The 19747-nt window shown below is 38.4% G+C and overlaps 1 protein-coding gene across 7 annotated transcripts in view; it reads left to right on the top strand.

Annotated features, from left to right (window-relative positions):
• The window catches only part of EEA1 (early endosome antigen 1), a 454873-nt gene that overhangs the window by 110299 nt on the left and 324827 nt on the right, over nucleotides 1-19747 (top strand). For 6 of the 7 annotated variants that reach the window (XR_010383157.1, XM_064491581.1, XM_064491584.1 and 3 more), the window contains exon 2: nucleotides 16083-16232. The exons of the other annotated variant lie outside the window; for it this stretch is intronic. The gene's annotated coding sequence lies outside the window, so the exon portion shown is untranslated. The remainder of the gene's footprint in view (nucleotides 1-16082; nucleotides 16233-19747) is intronic. 7 annotated transcript variants of the gene reach the window in all.

Genomic DNA, 19747 nt, shown 5'->3' with positions numbered 1-19747 from the left:
ATATTGTATACATATTTCCATGTCATATATTTTTTCATGAAATAATGTTTATGATCACAAAATATCCACTTAATGAATATCATTTTTTTCAATGTTGTATTAGACTTTTTCTTTGAAATTTTATTTGCTAATATGACAATGAATATTTTCATAGCTAATTTTTTATTTCATCTTTACTTTTTCAGGATAAATTTTTTAAAAACATGGCTTTACAAATGGTATGCATAGATTCTTATTTTTTAAAAAAGAAAATATTTACATATTTTTCAATATAGAAAATAATACAAATTTATTATTACAGGTTCAAAATGGAATAAAAAGAAAAGTTAAAATTGCCCCTAGTTCTCAAGCTAATAGTTGTTAACAATTTGGTGAACATCTTTTAGACTTTCAATGCATGTATACAAACATACGTATTTACAAAAATGAGATCTGACTCTACATTTGAGTTTCGCAACCTTATTTTTTAACTTAACAGATAGTTGATTTTTTCCATGTCATTAAATACTCTTACAGTATAATTTTTGATAGTTTCAAACTATTTCATTGTGGAGAAAGAAAAACTTTTTCTCTACCCTATTAGGTTTTATCTTTGGGGAACCTGCAAATTTAACTAACAAAAGGCAGTAAAAGAAAAGAATCATTTTTTAAAATTCATGTTATGTACATGGGAGTTCACAAAAAAATGTGACTCAGGGAGGTGATTAGAATTTGAGGCTTATATACCATCATAATGGGGAAGAGAAGGGGGAAAGGGAACTTACAGGAAAAACAAATGATGTTTAGTGAAGAAAAATGAAACTTTACAAGGATAGGTAGGAGATATGATAGTTTAGTAGCAATATCTATTTGTGTGGGTTCTTATTCTGGTACTGTCTTTGGTGACAGAAGTCAATCTTTCCTGGTTTCCTGCAGGGCATTTATGACAGTTAAATTATTTTGGGAGGCTCTGCTTTTAGTCAGATGAGGAGAATTCAGAAAAGAAAACTCTTCACATTGGTATATTCAGAATTCCTTCACCATATTTGTATTTATGCAAGTCAATCTCGGTTTCTACAGCCTCTGCCAAGGGGAACTGACCTACTCACATCCCCTACTAACATGGTGGGGCTTCCCTTCTCTCCTGCTCTGTCCCTACCAGCCACCAGCTAAAGGGAAGAAGACCAGGTACCTGACCATGGGCAATCACTATGTTATGAGGGGCCTGGTGCACCGTCTTTGCTCAGACAGGGAGCTCATCATTAGATCTGAGATGAGAAATAAGTAGAACGTCAAACTATTCACAGTGGATTCACAGCTTAAAGATACATGAAGGAGAGTTAAGAGGGAGAGGAGTTACCTTGAAACGTCATAAATAGGTCAGTTCACAATATAGGGAAGCAGGATGTATGAGTAAGATAAGCTATGAGGTTGACAAAAATATGTAGAATAAAAAGTAGTGTTTTAAAGACTTTGAGATCAGATGAGAATTTTAATTTTGACAATTCTAACTTAAATGGTATGTGATTTGCACCAGTTAATCTTTTGAACCATAGTTTCCTTATCAGTAACACATGGATAATAATATATCTGTTATTGAGTTGTAGGAAGAATTTATTGAGATAATATAGGTAAGGTTCTTAGCACAGAGTCTCTGACACATAGAAGCACTAAATAAATGTAGTCATTATTATAGCTATTTCTTCCCAAATGTACCTTATATCTGATATTCTTCCTGTACTATATCTTGGACCTTTGGCATTTTATAAATCAATTTATGAATATATAATTAATGGTTTTATTTTATTCCAGGAAGTTTTCATATTGAAGCCTGGAATTTTTTATTGACCAAAATTCTGGAAAACCTAAATCAGTTTTCTAATCTGCAACTTTCTTCTACTTTCAAGAATAAAAGAAGATTCTACCAAGACTTCTCATTTAATTTGGGGCTTACATGAATTGAATTTTCTTTCCCATAGTCCCTTGAAGTCTTGAACGCACACAATAAGTAGGAGTATTGGCAGTGAAATGCTAGTTAGCAACTGGGTAGCCTGCATTCTCACAGTATTTGAGGTTTCTTACATTTTTCTCTTAGGAAGTGCTTAGAATTTTCTGTCTTGCTGGAATGGTACAGAGCAGGTGGAGTAGATTCAATTTTTAGTCATGTCAACTTTCTGTCCCTTCCCATCCCCTCCCTACCAGATAATGAAGGACCACGTGGCATGTATAAATAGCTTCGGCTGAGAACATCCTCATATCTTTGCCCCTCTCATCACTGAGCAGGGCCCATAACTGATGTTGCAATTAGAGTACTGATTTAGCTCTGAGAGACACATTGCAAATGATCCACTGAGGAGGATGGTATTTATATCAGTACTGACTGATGAAGACTTTGTCAACTGTACCTTGGGCAGATCATTTGATGGCATGCCCCTGGGTTAATCTCCTTCTCGTTATAACTGATGATCCGTGATGATGTGTTTCCAGAACCACTCATCTGACACAGGGTACCACAATGTGGAACAGACCTACGTAAATATAGATAATTAAGGAAATGCTTAATCCAAAATATAGGGATCAACAGAAGAGCTGTAGCCGTCAAGGCATTTAGTGATTTACTGGGGTGCGTTTGGTATCATTTGTGCCAACAGAAATTCACACTTCTGTACTACAGGTTTAACTGTCTATTTTGACATAAGAGAAAAGAAATAAAAATAGATTGACTACTTAGGTTTACTATAGAAAGGTCAGGCAATTTGTAGTTGTTGTTTTTCATTTCTTAGGTGCTTATGAAGGCTTAAAACCCATAACATATTCTCAAGTCAAATAAGTAATACAGAATCAGAAATTCTTGGATTATTTGATTAGAGTTAAAAGCTACTGATTATATGTCTATATATTATCTATCTATCTATCTATCTATCTACCTACCTACCTACCTACCTACCTATCTATCCTCACTGAAAGATTAGTAGTGGAAACATGGGTAGGGAGTTGGGCTCACTCTCTTCCTAACTCTATCCTTAATAGCTAGAAGGTGGGATGTTATAGTCCATTAGTAGAAAACTTCACCCTTGGTCTCTTTTTGATATGGAGAATTGATATTTGCAATCTGTTGTGAAGAGCTTTACAAACCAAGCTTCGTGCCCCTCCTGATTTTTCAGTAATCCCAAATAGGTTACCACCTCTCAACCTTTCCTACTTAAAGACCTTTCTATTATCAAACATGCTCTAGAAGTCCAGATAATGTTGCAATATGGAAAGTCACTGGTCAGAACACACCGAGTACCCCTGGGGCAACAAGGAACTCCTCTTCCTCTTCTTTCATGGTCCTCTTCCCTCAGGACCAATCTCTTCTTCCTCTCTAATTCTGGCTCAGGTGCTCAGCCAGTCAGATGGGTCCCATTGAGCTGGAAATGCAGGAAGTAGAGTATTCTGACTCTTAAGGGAAAGGGCAGAATGAAAATGACAACTCCTTGGTCAGTCTCAAAGTGAAACAGCTACCAAGCTAACTCTTCCCTTACTGACTTTGACCCACTCTGAGAAAACTTTTGTGTCATTTTGTGTCTTTCTTTTCTCTTACCATAAACCCTCCATATTGTTCTAAGCTGTATGGAATAAGATGAAGAGAATGAAAAACTCTGGGCCACTATATAATCAAGGCCTTTCCTGTCTTCTTCTATAAACATCTGCCTCCCTTGTGACTAGTGGCTATGGGCCTAGTGCCGAGTCTACTCTCATTTCAGAAATGTCTAATGTAGCCCCTTGGGAGGATAAAAAAGCAAGCAAGAAATCAACATGCAGTTTAGGACTTTTATCCAGAATATACAAAGAACTTTCAAAACTCAGAACTAAGGGGAAAAAACTCCCATTAAAAAGGAATAAATGACTTGAAAAGAAACTTTCAAGATATACAGATGCCAAATAAGCACATGAAAAGATGCTCAACATCATTAGAGAAATGCAAATTAAAACCACAGTGAGAAGCTACATGCCAAAAAGAGTGGCTAAAAATAAAATAAATAAAATAACATAAGACAAAACTTGACAATACCAAGTAGTAATGAGGTGCAGAGCAATTGAAACTCTTGTCCATTGCTGATGGGAATGTAAAATGATCTAGCCACTTTAGAAAATAGTTTGACAGTTTCTTATAAAATTAAAATACACTTACCATATGACTGTGTAATTCTACTTTTAGGTGTTTACCCAAGTGAACTGAAACTTACGTTCTTACGAAAACCTGTATGCAATGTTTATAAGTAGCTTTATTCATAAACATCAATAAATAGAAATAACTCTAATGTCCTTCATCTGGTGAATAGGTAAAGAACCTCTACTGCATCCAAATAATGGAACCTCACTGAGCAATAAAACTGAACTTTTGATACATGCAGCAGTATGGATGAATCTCAAATGTATTATGCTAAGTGAAACAATCCAGACTCAAAAAACTCCAAATCATACCATCTGTTTCCATTTGCATGACATTCGGGAAAAGGCAAAACTATAGAGACAGAAAACAGATAGTAGTTGCCAGGGGCTGAAGGGGATAACAAAAAGCCATAAGGGAACTTTCTGAGATAATTGAAGTACTCTGTATCTTTATGGTGGTGGTTACATCATTGTATGCATTTGTTAAGACTCATGGGATTATACACTAAAAGGAGTGAACTTTACAATGTATAAATTACACCTCAATAATTTTTTTTAAAAAAAGAATGGCCATCACTAAAATAGAGGACAAAGGTAAAAGGGATCAATAATGGCAACTTACTTCTTTAAGAAAACTAAGAAAATTAGACAAACCTCTGATGATACTAACAAAGGTTGCTAAAAAGGGCCAGAGAAAGAAGGTGGGACATGCAGGGTAACAGGCCCATGTAAGGCAGCCTTTCTTAGGTGCCTCTGAGGTTTAGGACTGCAGAGGAAAGGGACAATGACTGAGCTGTAGGAAAACACCTATGAGAAAAGGTTAAAAGGAACTGAGATTACTTTCCTTGGCAACGAGGGGCCAGAAGGATGATTTAATAGCAGTCTTTGAGTCTCCAAGCCTCCTTGACAGTTTGATTACAGTGCCATTTAGCAGGGATGAACAGCTTTAATGATCTTTAGCACATTATAATGGGATTGTGTGCATGGAATTAATGGTTTCAGTAAACAGGGAGGTCTCCTCTGCAAGGAAGAGTACTTGTAGTGTCCTATAGAATGAGAATGTGCCTGGAGGGCACTGAATAGCTATTGGGCTTGGAGCCTCTGTGTCTTCATTTATAACTTGGACCCAGTGTTACCTACTTCGTAGTTTTGTAGAGAGGATTCAAGTCAGATGACTTATGAAAAGTGCCTGGCCGTCTTCTTCTTTCCCAAAGTCATTCTTCTTTTCCTTTCCTAATTGAAAGCTGAAAGCATTAACATTTTGAGGATAATAACATTTTAGAAACTAACAATTTATTGTGCTTACTATATGCCAGATACTTTTCTACTCTCTTCATATTTATTAACTCATTTAATCATCTCAGCAATCCTGTGGAAGGAGGTATTGTTATTATCTCCATTTGACAGATTTGGACGCTAAGGAACAAGAGAGGCTGCAGCAGTTGTATCTCCTTGTAGAAATAAAGTGATGCTTTTTGTGGATTTGTCTTTCTCTTGTGCTCTTTTTTCTCTAAGCAGCATTCTTTCATTTACGTTGCCTTTTATACTTGACAAAGTACTTTCAAAAGCCATATTTTAGTTGCAACCATAGGAACTTTGGTGAGAAATAGAAGTGATGCATACGTGTTGTTGAAGTTTAATGATGATAGTTGCTAGAAAGTTCTAGGAAGAGTATAATGCTGCTGTTCTGAATTCCGTGTTTTAGTTTTAATTTTCTATACTGCTTATAGAATTCCCTCTTTTCTTTTTTGATTCTTACTGACATTTCAAGGCCCAGGTAAAGGTCCCACCTCCCCATTCAGTGACATTTATGGAGTGCTGGCGTGTGCTGGCATCAGCTTTTCTTCTCTGACCCCTAAGGGTGCATACTACCACCTGTCTTCACAGGGAGACTGTAAAGATGAGTGGACCCTGCCTCTGGGGAATTCACTGTCTGGATGGAGAGTGGACCGATGCACGATCTGCTCCATAGCACAGTCTGATAAGTGCAAAAGTGGGCCACTGCAGGTTGGAATGGAGGCTGTGAATGAGACCGGGGACCCACTTATTCCCCTGAATATAAGAAGAGCAGGGAAGAGGAGAATAGAAGGTGAGGTAGAAGAGAGAGGATGAAGAGTAGCCATCTGCCGAGAATGAGGGCATCAGGGATAGAGAGAGAGAGGCATCAGGGAATGGGGGCCTGAAGAAGTAAGGAAGTTTGGGAATAGTTACCATCAACTCAGAATGAGTTAAAGCAGGGATTCTCAACCTGGTGCACAATAGATTCACCTGTAGATAAAAAAATATCAATGTTTGCATCCCATCCCAAAGTTTCTGATTCAGTTGATTTGGTTGATGGGGTTCAGCCACTGGTGTTTTAAGAAAACCCGCAATTGATTCTCTAATGTGAACTGGGGCTGAGAAACACTGACAGTAACTGCTGAATGGTACTGAGGGACTCATGCCCGTCCTGCCGAAGTAAATTTCTCGCTATTGCTTACTTTCATATTCATTCATTTAGTCATTCAGAAATGTTTATTGAGCACCTGCTATGTGTCAGGTGCCTCATTAGACTGTGAAAAAGTCATCTTAGGGCATTGATTGTTATTTCCCTCCCATTTTGGCACTCATATTATGAACTAAATTCTTTTCAAAAATGTAATAGAAGCCAAGATATTTGAACACTTACTATATATTGTTGAAGCTTTACAATGTCTGCATGTGGTAGGCACTGTCCTTGTTATGTCCCTATGTTATGTTTGACAGATGAGGAAAAAGAGGCACAGAGAAACAAAGTAACTTGCCTAAGGTCACACAGCTAGTAGCTGGCAGAACTGAAAGGCTCCAGAGTGGTGTCCGTAACTTCTCTGTTGCACCTAGCTCCATGCTGAGCCCAAAGACAGTGCTTCATAAATATGTCGGAACCCTCAGAAATATTGAAAACATTGTTAGCCAGAAGCTTTAAAATGATGGAGTGTCTTGTCTCAAATAAGTGTGTTTCATTGGCCAGTATGCAGTGGCCACATCTTGTTGCAGGTGGGGCTGGGAAATGCAGTCTGACTGTACAGGAGGAAAGGATGAAAGGATGAGTGAACAACTACGCAGTCTTTGCTGCAGTCTCCTCTGATGGACAGAAGTTTTGAATGTAATGTCAAATGTGTCACATTTTTTCTTTGTAAGTTGCATTTGATGTCTTGTTTAAAAAATACTTCTCTACTGTAAAGGCATAAATACTTTATGCTATATTCTTTTCTAAAAGATGTCAAATTTTGACTTACACATTTAAGCATCTAATCTACCTGGCATCAATTTTGGTGTATGGTATGAGGAAATGATTACATTTGTTTATGTCTGATGTTCTGGAATTTCATGTTGCCAATTTTTGGTATAGCTTTTTCTGTGTGTGTGTGCTAAAGCCTCTCAAATATGAAGATTAATGTTCTTTAAACTCAGAAAATTTCCTGAGTTCTTTATTTGATAATTTTATGCCCTTTTTTTTCTTTCTGGAATTCCTATCAGATACTTGACTTGGATTGATCATTTATCTATTCTATTTTTTGTCTTGTATTATCCACCTTTATCTTTTGTTTTACACTTTATAGTGCTTGTTGTATTTAGTTATCATCATCAATTTAACACTAATCATTATCATTTCATGCAGCATGTTCTCAGGCCAGTTTTGACAAAGGCCATTCAAAAAAATTGATTTCACCATTTTGGCTGATGGTGACAAGATTGCAAGCCAATAGGTGTTCTGGCAATGACCCTTGCCTCTTTAAAAATTTTATAGCAGAGCCTGGAGGTAAAACCTGATCTGTGCAGTTTCAAGTCCAATGTTCATTTACTCATGAAAATTTGCTAGGCCTCTTTTCTGTGCAGAGTGAGGAAGAAAGTATTCAGGAAGGGCCAGCATAAACTGAGCCAAGGAAGCTGGCACAGGTGTGATAGTGGGGCTTCACGGCTGTGGCCAGTCTCCCGTTCTTTCCTTCACTCCTTGGATGTTTGCCAGCCTCATGTGCCCCGGGTTTTAGGATTACAGATATCTCTAGTGGTCAAGAGCCCTCCATTGTAGCCCAGGGCACAGGACAAGGAAGGAAAACGAGTTAGGGAAGATAGACTCTGTGATGCTGCTATTGCGGAAGAGGGAGGGGATTGACTAATTTATATTTATATATATTTTTAAAAATTTTATTTTCCCACTGTTTTATTGGATTTTTCAATTTCAGCAGTTTTACTTTTAATCTCCCCAGAACTCTTTCTTTTTCAATTTTTTCCATAGTATTTTGATGTAATATTTTCCTTAACCTTTCAGAAGATTCGAGTTCTCTTCAGTTTCCTCTATTTTCTTTGTTTATGCTGAGATGCATTATCTGGTTTTGTTTTTTTTGTTTGTTTTTTGTTTGTGTGTGTGTGTGTGTGTGTGTGTGTGTGTGTGTTTGTCTCTATTATTACAGATCCAGGGACCTGTAGCACTTCATTCATAATTAAGCTCAAGCTGTTGGAAAGCAGGGTGGGAATGCTTCTGACCTGGGTGGGGCTTACAGTCTGATGGTAGTTATTTTAGGGTGATTGGCAGGGAGTTGGCTCAATGCTGGGAAACTTCCAGATGCTGTTCTATGGAGGTCTTTCCTCTGGAGCCATTCAGCTTTTCCAGATAAGAAATCTCATAATTCCTGTCTGGAGGAAAAAAGGGGCTGGCTACCAGGAAACTGTTCAGGCATGTTTGGGTTCATAACAATTCATTAATTAAGTGTCCCAAATACAGGCTTTTTCAATCAATCCCACCCTTTGCTGTAATAATAATAGAAATGGCAAACTCTCGCCTACAGCTTACTCTGCGTCAGGCATTCACCTAACTGCTTTACACTGTTATTTACTTTATTAATCGATTTATTCATTTGATCCTCCCAACAAACCTATGATGTTACCAAAGAGGAAACTGAGGCACAGGGAAATTAAGTTAACATGCTTGAAATCACAGAGCTACTAAGCTATAAAGTCAGAATTTGAACCGAGGTCCTCTGACTGACTATAGGGCCTGTGAAATGATGCCTCCTTGAAAAAAAAAATGATACAGGCTGGCATTTGGGTGGTGTTATTTCAGAGGGCACCACAAGACTGTAAGCCCCACGAGGCCGGGGATTTTGTCTATTTTACTCACAATTGTTCACCTGAATCCTAGCACAGATTGGGGCAGTACATTCTCATGGAATGAATGAACACGCAGTGCTTTTTGTACAGAAGTGGCACTTGTCTCTTGTGGGAGTGGGCTCACTGAAGGAAGGCGCAGTATGTGTTCAGTACTGAGGCCCTCTGTTTTTCTTTTGGTCTCCAAAACTCATTTTTCCCTTTTGGTTGGGGAAGGAGAGTAGATCTGAGGTTGGAGGAGAGTGGTCTAGGGCACATTTCTTCAGTAAAACATCTTCATCTCCTCCCATAACTGGTTACCTCATTCTTTTTTTTTTTTTTAACATTTTTTTTATTGAGTTATAGTCATTTTACAATGTTGTGTCAAATTCCAGTGTAGAGCACAATCTTTCAGTTATACATGAACATACATACATTCATTGTCACATTCTCTTTTGCTGTGAGCCACCACAAGATCCTGTATATATTTCCCTGTGCTACACAGTACAATCTTGTTTTTCTATTCTGCATTTTGAAATCCCAGTCTGTCCCTTCCCACCCCCTGTCCCCCTGGCAACGGTTACCTCATTCTTTATTCAAAGACCACTACTATTACTTGGGAAGTGAGCTTATTAAATTTTTCTCAGTATCGCATGCTACAAACAGCATTCCTACCATTAGGTATCATCTGAAATTTGAAACAAACTCCAGCTTCCACCCTTCCCATTTAAAAATAAAAAATAAAAAACAAAAAACAAATCCAAGGTTTGATTTTGATATTGTTCTGTTTGAATGAATGCTACTACCATTCTTTTCCTTACAAAATGGCTCCTATTTTACAATGATTATATAAAGCATGTGTTTCCTGAAGTGGAGTGATCTGAAGGCAGTGGCCATACACGTGCTTTACATGCTTGAATGAAGAAAATAATTGGATCTTAATGTCAGGGATTTATTGCTGTTTTGACAATGTACTTATATCTTCCGCTGAAATGTTTTTGGGAAAGTGGGCCCATGTATAATCAGGATCTGAAGCTTTATTACCAATGTCACTAATATTTATTGTAGTTGTGGAGCAGAAATGATTATCTTTTTATTTGGACTGCTTGTTTGCAATTCTAGACGTCTCAATGGGTTATAGTTAAGGAAAATACTTTTGGTGGATTTTTCTTGTTTTAGGAGGACAGCTATCTTAGTCCATATAGGCTGTCATAATAGGATATCAAAGACTGGTTGGTTTATAACAACAGAAATTTATTTCTCACAGTTCTGGAAGCTGGAAGTCCAAGATTGAGGTGCCAGAAGATTTGGTATCTCATGAGAGCCCGCTTCCTGGTGTGTAGATCACTGTTTTCTCACTGTCCTCACGTGGCAGGAGAAACAAGGATATTAGCATGAATCTCACTCAGGAAGAGTCCACCCCCATCACCTAATCACCACCTAAAAGTCCTACAACTTAATGCCATCACATTGGGGGGTAGAATTTCAGCAAATGAATATATATATGTGTGTATGTGTTGGGGAATACAAACATTCACTCCGTAACAGTGGCTCTGATGATAGGTTTTTTGTTGTGTTTTGCTTCTTTGTTTGCTTGTTTTGTTTAACTAAAGAAAGCAATTCACTGGAAGAAAAGTGTGATACAAGTGGGAAAACGAACAATTTCTTAAAAGAAATTAGAAGCTGTTAGGAATTGCTTGGTTATAAATCACAGAAATCCACTTGATCTATGTTAAGCAAAATAGAAACATTTATAGAAAATTATGGAAGCCTAATGTCAAGAATACAAAGGATGATTGGAACCAGGACTGAGAAGTCAGAGCCTGAGTTCTCTCTTCTTCCCTCCCTCCCTCACTTGCTCTGTTCTTTCTTTCCTTCTTCTCTTTTTTCTTCCTTCCTTCTTTCCTTCCTTCCCTCTTTCTTTCCACAGATTGCTGACACCACGTGTGCCAAGCACTGTGAATACAGTGAAGAACTAATTAGATGAAAGCTGTCTTCTTAAAGAGCTTGTATTCTTATAGAAAGAGATCAACAATAAGCAGCCCAAGATAAGTCAAAGATAAGATGCTTATATGTGGGGTGACCATGATATTTGTTGGCCACATTTGAGAGTGAACGAAGTGCTAGTAATAGTCATGCTTGAATATATATATAAACCTGTCCAGGGCACACTGAAAATGTCATGGGCAAAGGGCTATGGAGAGTATTAAAAAAGAGAAATGTGGTAATGGCTGAGTGGCTACTTGAGACTGGTTTTCTCACATAAGCTGTGACCTAATGACAAGAAAGAGTTGAACATTGGACGATGGCATGGATGAGCCTTCTAGGCAGAGAGATCAACTAGTGTGAGGGTTCTCAGAGAGGAGAGAGAATGGAGCAGCCAGTGTGGCTGGTATGCAGTGGGAGAGACTGGTCGGGAGTGGGACCATGTGAGGTTGGACCTTCCAAACCTTAATAAGGAGTTTGGCTTTATTCAAACCATGATGGGAAGCCACTGGAAGGTTTTTCAGCAAGGAAATGACATGACCCGCTTCATCTTCTAAAAAGAACACCCTGTAATGTTATATAGTTATGGTTTTGTAAAAAATTGTTTGCAATTTTATTGATCTTTCCTTTGATTTTTTAAAAAAGTTCTTATCTTTAAGAGATGCAAGCTTAGGCAAAATCATATTGCTTATAGATCAAATGATATGATATCTGGGATTTACCTCAAAATTAGACATAGAGGTGGAATAGAATTGGCCATGATTGGGTACTTGTTGAAGGTGGGCACATGGTGGTTTGATTGGCTATAGTTTCTTTTGTTACTATTGTCACTGTTAAAATTGTTGCTACTGTTTCAAACTTTTGTATATGTCTGAAACATTTTTTATAGTAAATGTAAAAAAATAAAAAAGAGGCTCACTCTGGCTGCAGCTGTGTGAATATTGTATTGTGGAAGAATAAAGAGCAAGAGGGCCAGTTACATCAAGAAGAGTCCAGCTGAGATATGAGGACAGACAGAGTTATGTTGGTTGTAGGGCAGACAGAGAGAAGTGGATGGATTTGGGATACATGTTGTAGCTAGAGCCAACAGGACCTACTGGTAGATGAATTGAGGAGGGGTGGGTGAGAAGAACCAATGGCAACTCTTCAATTTTTAGCTTAGCAACTGGTTGGATTAAGATGTTATTGACTAAGATAGGGAAGACGTTGGATGAGCATGTTGAGGTAGGGAAGGAGGAAATATTCTTCAATCACATTAAGCTTAATGTGTCTTTTAGACATTGACATGAAAATGTCAAGTAGGCAAGGACGGAGCTGGGCAGAGAGGACAGGGTGTTGTGTAAGACACCTCTTATGAGTTACTTCAGGTAATCACAGACTCACCTGACCCAGGAGCCTTTCTTTGCATTTTTGTTCTACCTCTGTTGTTGGCTCTGTGTGGGCTCCCACTGACTTTTCGTGGGTGCAACCTGACAAAGCCCTGTTTCCCAGGTGCCTACCATCTTCCATCCTGAGGATTCCCTATTGATGCTGACCTGCTCAATGCCTATGTAGAAGCAACGGGGAAGTGAGGAGGAGTCAGCACTCTATGGAGTAAACCTTTGGCCACTGGAGAATGGAGAGAGGGAATAAGTTCTTCCCTCTTCCTTTCCTTGGACAGCCATCATAAGATGTAATTATTCACATGGCCTCTTTGAGGATGGTCCTGGGAGATAAAGCAATCAATCATGCTTGGTCCCAAGGGGAAGGCAGCTCCTTAATGGACCACTGTATTTGCTTTCCTATCTTTCCTGACCCACTCTTCTTTCCCTTAACATTTGAAGAACAAAAGAAGAAGGTAGATCCAGTAAAGTTGGTGGAGAAGGAGGCAGCAAAGTAGAAGGAAAGCCAGGAGAAAGATGTGCCATGGAAACCTTTCAAAGGAGACAATACTCATCTTTGCTTAGTGTTGCAGCCAAGTAAGAAAAGACTAGGAGAGGGAGCCTTAGGTCTGGCCAGTGTGGACACCATTAGAAACCTTGACGAGACCAGTCTTCATGGGGTGACGGGGAAGGAAGTAGACTGAATAGGGAGTATAAGATGAAATATTCAGAAAGTGGAGGCAGTAAACAGACAACCCTTTGCTTTGAAGAGAAGCAGCAAATGGAGTGGTGGCTAGAAGAAGATGAGTGGAAAAGGGAAGATCTTCCTTTTTAAAAGATGGACCATAATTACTGTACATTCATGAGAATAATCCAGGAGAAGGGGCATAATTATGAGAGTAAGAAGTCTGTAAGAAGGCAATAGGGAATAATTGAGGACTCAAAGGAGGGGGTGGGTGGGCATGGGAAGCCTGGAGTTTGAAGAGGGGCAAGTATGTACTTTGGCAACGGGGAGGTAAATATACCAGGGATGTATAGTGGGGTCACTGGACACTACTGAGGGTAAATTGGGATTTGTGGCTGTGACAAATCCACTTGGATTGGTGTCTGTCTTTCTCGGTGAACCTACCTTTGTTCTGTTTTTCCTTCCCCTGAAGACTGGCTTTTCATTTCTTCTCAGTTTAAGACAAGGCAGAGGAGTTCTAGAATTCTGGTCCCTAGGTGAGGTACCCTAAAAAGGATCTACTCCTGCACAACAAGAATCTACTCCTGTAGTCCTGATCCCATCAGCTGTGGGAGGGAGCTGGGTCATGGGTGAGGTGCAGTTGTCAAAGAACAGGGCATGGATAAGGCAGGCACCCCAGAAGGTGTTTATCCCAAGCTTTCTCACCTTCTGGACATCCTGCTTGATAGAAGAGCCTGGAGAATGGGTTGGATGCATTTGGCTAAGCTGATTTTTTGGTTGGTTAGTTTGTTGCTTGGGGTTATCCTTGCTATAGACATAGTGATCATAGTCAGACTGTGTTCCGATTTTTAGTCGAAATTTGCTGCAGGGTAACATCTTTTATTAAACTCAGTCATTCCAAATGTGTAGGAGAGATGACAAATAGAGATAGACCGTGTGCCTGTTCTTCCTGTGAGTGGTTTCTTGGTTCTTTCTGGATACAGGAGGATCAGTACCTTTTCTGTAAGGGAGGCATCTTATGCAGTGATTTGCTCACAGGAGCCAGTGAATCAATGACCCATTAAGGGAATGTTCTGGGAGTCTCTTCTTGAATTGTGCACCTGGCAGCTTGAGGGCAGAGGATTTCAGAGCTTAATCAACATTTTGGCCTTTGTTACTACTGGCAAGTCTCTGGGCCATTGTATTGTCCAGGGTTGCCATGTTATTCCTTCAGTCAGGCTGAAAAGTATCTTGGTTAGGAGCTCAGGCTTGTAGCAGATCTGGCTCCAATCCCCACTTTGCCACTTACTAGCTGAGTAACCACAGGACATTATTAATATACATCCTCTTTACGTGGTTCTTGGGAAGAGTAAGTGAGATGTGGTGTCTACAGCATTCAGTAAGGTGCCTGGCGCAAAGTAGACATGGCACCCATAATATTAGTCATAATTTCTAGAAGGACTCATTCGCATAGAATGCTGCTATTGGATGCCCAGTGCAGTGTATTTCTAGAAAAAGAAGAGAAAGCTATTTGGTGAATGAAGTGAGACTGGGGAATAGAGGAGCACCAGATGAAACACAGGATTATGGAACTTTAGTTAGTGAAGCAGGTTTTGGTGCAAATTCCAAGCATGCTGCTTGGGTCCTTGGGGAAGTGACATCTCTGTGTCTCAGTTTCCCATCTATAACATAGGAATAATAATGTTTACCTCATGCGGTTATTATTAGAAATAGATCAATAAAACACAAAGCACAAGACCTGACATATAGTAGCTAATTCATTAAAGCACTTTGATGATTAATAATAGTCGATGGAACTCACTGCTCACATAATAGAGGCAGTGTAGCTGAGTGGGAAAGAGTGGCCTCCACATTCCTGAAATTGCACCGTTAGTAATTATCCACTTTGCAAGGGCAGAGGCTGACCCTGCCCAAATCGCAATTCTGATGATTAAACAAAGGTCATTAGATCTGACATGACAAGGGCCCCTTTCAAATGCATATAAGTTATTAATAATCTTGGACATGGATTGTGGATACCCCATGTTTCATTTTGCTTTGGATATCGAACCCTTCTTTTAAAAGCAGTATATATTAAATCCCATTTTAAAAGGTAAGTTTTTTTCTTTTTTTTACTCTTTCGAATTCGATCACTGAGGCCTTGGTAAAATCCTCATTCTGGGGTTTGTTCGAAGTTCATGGGAACAGCATCACAATGTACTATTCTTGCCAAAATTACTTAAGCGGAATTGAACCACAAGGAAGCAATCAGATTAACTCAGAATATGGCACATTCTACAAGACAACTTCCCCAGAGTCTTCAAAAAACTTGAAAAACAAAGCAAAACAAAAAAGGCAGGTCTGAAGGGAGGTAGAATTAGATTTTAAAAGACTAAATATATATGATAACTAAATGCAATGCATAAACCTTGAATAAATGTGGATAGCACCCCCCCCCCCAAATCCAACTGTAAAACACATTATGAGGCAACTGGGGAAATTTGATTATGGACTCTGTATTAGATAATATTATTGAATCAATGGTAAATTTCTTGGGTATGACAATAGTGACTGTGTAGGACAGTATCCTTGTTTTTATAGGAGAGACAAGCTTAAATATTTAGGAGTGAAGTATCATCTCTGCAACTTTCAAATGGTTCAGTAAGAAAGTATATAATAGTGTACATCTATATCCACGAGCATTTAGGCATATAAAGAGAAAGAAAGTATTCTTTTTGGAATATCATGAGCATGGAAAATGCTAAAAACTGGTTAACCTATATGAAAGGTTTACAGGTGTTCATTAATCTATTCTTTCAACTTTTCTGTAGGTTTGAAAATTGTCAAAATAAAATGTTGAAGGAAAAATTTCGTGGAAGAAAACGAGCTGGCCAATCTGCGTGTATTCTTACAGCGGATGTTCAGCAAGAAGTCTTCAATACAACCTCACAAAGACTCAGGGCTCCCATCAGAGATAAAAGGTAGGGAGGTATTTAAACCCTTGGCCAATTCTTATCTGGGAAATCCTCAATTATTTACAATCCTACCCCTGAAAACCTAAATTAGGGGATAGGTATGGAGAGAGAGCTTTCTCAAAAAAAGGAAACAATGAAACAAACATATACCTGAGAGAGCAATCACTTAAAAAACACCCCAAGGACGTTAAAAATCCTTTTGATTTTCACCAGGCATTTGGCCCGTTAAGCATCAGTGTAAACTTATTAGGAATCATGTCTGCCTAGGGGATGAAGAATCAGAATTTCAGGGTTAAAAAAAATTCTTAAGGTTTCACCTGGAATTTCTGTGGAGAAATGAGTATATCCATGTTATATTAATTACATATTTCACGGAGAAGGAATTTCTTTTCAAGAATAACTTTATTAAGAACAAATGAGTTCTGGAGTCATTCTCCTTGCAGCTTAATTACCATGTTCTGAAGCAGTTTGAGATCTTAATGACTTGACTCCTTCGTATCCACTGGTGTCAAATTTAAAACCAACCACACAAAATGTTGGGGGCAAAAAGTAGTCCAGTAAACAAACTTATTAATAGAAATGAAATCCCACAGGGAACACGGACACACTCAAGTCAGTGGGATATTAAATTCCTGTGATAAGTTAACATGGATTAAGCAAAACTTTTTATAGTGCAAGTCCTTAGTATCAAATTTTGAAGCACAGCAATATCTAATAATATAATTATTTATATTAACCATTTCTAATAGGTTGCAAATAATGCTAAAGGGATATCTTGAAGGAAAACATTGATTTATTCAATAAATAATTACTGGATACCCATTCTATTCCTAATTTGGGAATAAAGCCAGGGCCATACCTTCCTGAAATTCACTCTCTACAGACGACATAGACTTAAATCACAATAGCAGGAAATGCTATGTAAGAGTAGTTTGTAGATGTGGCTTCACATTAATAATCACAGAAGAAAATTATCAAATATAGAATTATTTTTAATATACATGAAGTTTTTGTGAATTTCTTCATTGTACAAAGGTTTTGTGGAGGCTTTAAATTAATTTTCTAAAATCACTTCTTAAATGCTGAAGGTTGAAACCTTTATTTTCTTGCTTAGTTCCCCTATCCCAATATTCTCAGATAGGGTGATTGACAGGATTGGTATCCGTGTATGTGCTGATGGGCAGGAAAGATGCATGGGAATTTACTCAGAGTCCTCCACTCCATCAGCATGGTGGTGTAGTTCAGTAGTTAAAGGTGCCAATACTAGGGTTAGATTCTTGCCTTCAAGTCCAGGATTTGCCACTTGGTAGCTGGGTTGTCTTGGATAAGTTACTTAACTTTCCTAAACCCAGTTTCCTCAGCTGAAAATGGGAATAGTAACAGTACTACATCCTTCCTTGCTTTTTTTTTTTTTCTTTCGGTATTCTAAATGAGATGATGCAGGTAAAGTACTTGGCAGAAAGTAAGTCCTCAATAGACTTTAGCTATTTTATGTTTACTTTAATTATTAAGACTATTAGGTTGTCTGATCATTCATAACCTTTCCTAATCTTGGCGTGCTCACTGACTTTTTTTTCTGACTTCCCAAGTTGAATGCAGGTAGATCCCTGATTTCACACTGAATGCATTCATCTTCTAATCTTGTATGTATAATAATCAAAGTGAGCTTTATTCTCATAGAGGTAAAAAATAAAATTTTAGCAGCAGTATGAAAACTGAAATTTGATATAGGAAAGAAGGTTTAAAGGTATCGGAGATTAATATATGAAAGTGCAGGTTGTTTAAAAGGCAAACATACAAAATTGAGAACAGTCTTTTCCCTGGATGAACATCTGGGTTGACTGCATGTAGATTAGAATGCTCATGAGACCAGCTCTTTCTGAGTCCACTGGGGATTTTTCTAGTGACTCTAGGAAATTGACATATTTTTGCTTTTATATTTTTATGCTGGACAGTGTGACAGAGATGGCTAGTTGTCCCAGTATTCTTTTCTGCCTTCTTTTTTGTTAGAGAACCCTGGTTTTTAGTTGGATTTATGGCTAGTCAGACTATAGACTACATTTCCCAGGCTCCCTTGCAGCTCACTGAGGTCATATGACTAAGTTCCAGCCAAAGGACTGTGAAAAGATGTGTTCTTGGGAGGAGAGATGTGCTCTCCTTCCTTTCCCCATACTGTCAGCCTGGATGTGAACACTGTGGTAAGCGATGTGGACCATACAGCTGAGGGTAACACCCTAAGAAAAGTGGAAGAAATCTGGGTCTGTGACACTATGGAGCAGCCATATTATATGAGGGAGAGAAATAAATTTGTATTTTGTTTAAGTACGGTTACTTGGTTTCCATTACTGCAGTCGTGTCTGTGTCATAAATAACATGGGTAGGGATGAGTTGGTAGCAGACGTGTCTCCCTAGCTCTTCTCCCAGTCTTCTTCTTTGTGGCTTGAATCTTGGAGAAAAAAATGCTGGTGTGTGTGTGTGTGTGTGTTTTGTTTTACTCTGTGTGTAAGAATTCATTTACTCAACACATACAGTATTTATATTGAGAGTGCCAGGCATTTAACCAGGTGTGTATATATATAGAATTGTAATTTCTATGCTTAATGAACATACACTCTAGAATTGGGAGAATCTATACAGTATGGGAAGTACTACAAGACTAAATGAACAAGATAATGGGCATTAGGAAGTTTCAGAAAACCTGGGCCACTATTTTTACTCTAAACTTGTGAAAATTGAAAGACAGTCTCCAGAAGGACAAAGGATGGAAGTTGACTTCATTTAGTTTTTTCCATTTTAGACAGAACACCCTCAATTCTGTATCAGATTGTCCCTCTATGGTCTTTGGCTCTTTCTTGGCACCTGTCCCCTTCCCCATTCCTGCAATGCCCCTGCTCCAGAGGCCTCCATTATCTCACAAACCTGGCCCTCCTCTGTCCCTTTGTGCCAGCCAGCCAGCCAGCATCATTGCCCCAGTTTCACAGACAGAGCAACTGAGTCACTTTTCTATTGTTACTGTACCAAAGTTAACCAGTGAGTCATGCTAAAGTCCTAGAACTGGATCCTAATTCTTGTTCCTGGCATCATTCACAGAGCTGAATTACACTGAAGGTTCAAGAGGATGTTGGCCTTTGAACAGCTTAGAGAGGAACGCATTTTGTGTGACTGAGTCAAAAACAAGGATTAACTCTCTCTTGAAACTTGCAGGCCTGAAAAATAAAAAGGGGGAGAAATGTATCTGTGTAACATCATCATCATACCAAAAGGATTCTTAACCACTCTCTAAATGTTCTACAAATTCTCTAGCTCATGGCTTCCTTAGTACTGGGTTTTTAAATAGAAAATATCTTATTTGCAGTTGAGGCAATCAATTTTCTTCATCTTAAGACAGTCACTTCTGTGAATTTAGATCTGAGAGGAAACTAAATTTATTTCCTTCTTTTCACAAGAAAATCTTTAAAGTATCTGGCAGAAAAGAAATGAGCTCGTTCATGTAATAAAATTAGTAACAAAAACCATTCCAA

Source organism: Camelus dromedarius, chromosome 11 (assembly GCF_036321535.1).
Source record: "Camelus dromedarius isolate mCamDro1 chromosome 11, mCamDro1.pat, whole genome shotgun sequence".
Taxonomy (NCBI): domain Eukaryota; kingdom Metazoa; phylum Chordata; class Mammalia; order Artiodactyla; family Camelidae; genus Camelus; species Camelus dromedarius.
Note: the sequence above shows the minus strand (reverse complement) of the source record. Positions and strands in the feature narration are given on the sequence as shown.